Genomic DNA, 1,570 nt, shown 5'->3' on the forward strand with positions numbered 1-1,570 from the left:
GAGTAGTGGTAGATGGACAAAAATCGGAGGCCTGCAATATAAATGCTGGAGTCCCTCAGGGGTCAATCCTGGGCCCAACTCTCTTCCTGATCTACATCAATGACCTCCCTAAACACATACTTAAATCATTCGTTGATATCTATGCTGATGACACGACCATCTACGGCAACACATCAAAGGCTGTAAATGACGAAGTTCTCTCGGATTCTCTCTCCTCTGATCTCGAGCGCGTGGTTCAGTGGGGGAAGATGTGGCTAGTTACCTTTAATGCATCCAAAACCAAACTCCTATCCTTACATCATCAACGCTCTGATCCCCATCTGGCATCAATTGTGATGGATGGCTCTCGTCTGGGTGAGGCCCCGTGTTTTGACAAGCTTCTGGGTTTGACCTTTACTCCTGATCTGAAATGGAACACGTACATCAAGTCTGTGGCCAAGGTCGCAGGAAAGATGGTGGGATCCTTCTACTGCTCCAGAAGATATCTCACTACTGATGCAATTCTCTATCTATATAAAAGCCAAGTACGGCCAAGGATGGAATACTGTTGCCATATCTGGGCAGGAGCTGCCAAAAACAGCCTATCATGCCTTGACAGAGTACAAAATAGACTTCGTGGTTTAGTGGGGGATGCCCTTTTCTCTACCCTGCAACCCCTCTCCCACAGAAGAGACGTTGCGAGCCTATCCTTGTTTTATCGTTATTTTCATGGCAGGTGCTCGTCTGAACTCCAATCCCTGGTGCCCCCTCGCCAATCTTTCACGAAAAACACCCGTCTAGCTGAATCCACTGTGAAAAATTTCCCCCACTCTATATCTGTGCCTAAATCAAAACGCGGATTTCATGAGCAAAGCTTCTTTCTTAGAACTGCACGCCTGTGGAACTCTGTTCCGTCTGCCTGCTTCCCTCCGGACTACAACTTGGATGTCTTCAAGTCTAATGTTAACAAATTCCTAATGAACCGCCCCCCCTAATTAAACACTTCATAAAATCTCCTCACTAACGTGATGTACTTACAATAACCCTTATCCCTGAGTGGCTTCCGGGCCTTGATAAGTGGTGATCACTGTGTAAAAAAAAAAAAAAAAAAAAGGCAAAAATAATTTCATAAGTTTCTTAGAACGTAAAATCATCATCATCATCATCATCATCATCATCATGATCATCATCATCATCATCAAATAGTGTCCTGCTTGGTACAGACATTGACGGCTATGGTTCTCCATCTCTCTCTCTCTCTCTCTCTCTCTCTCTCTCTCTCTCTCTCTCTCTCTCTCTCGGGGTATTCATGAATTTATTGTTGCTCATCATTTTTGATGTTGCCAAGGTGTTCAGACTATCAACGTATGTTTCTCGCTGTTCTGTTTTTCTGTAGACATGGCCCATGAACCTCATTTGTCTTTTTCTTATTGTTCTTAATTAGAGACTTTTCTGCGTTTGCCATTTCTCTTTATTTGTTTTCTTTTCTGTCCAGTGTTTTTTTGTTTACAAAAAATAATGCATTTTCTCTTACATTTTAAAAAATAATTAGTTCATTATATTCTGTGATCGTTAATTAATAAATAATGAA

Source organism: Euprymna scolopes, chromosome 38, assembly GCF_053919585.1.
Source record: "Euprymna scolopes isolate OS-2025 chromosome 38, ASM5391958v1, whole genome shotgun sequence".
Lineage (NCBI taxonomy): Eukaryota > Metazoa > Mollusca > Cephalopoda > Sepiida > Sepiolidae > Euprymna > Euprymna scolopes.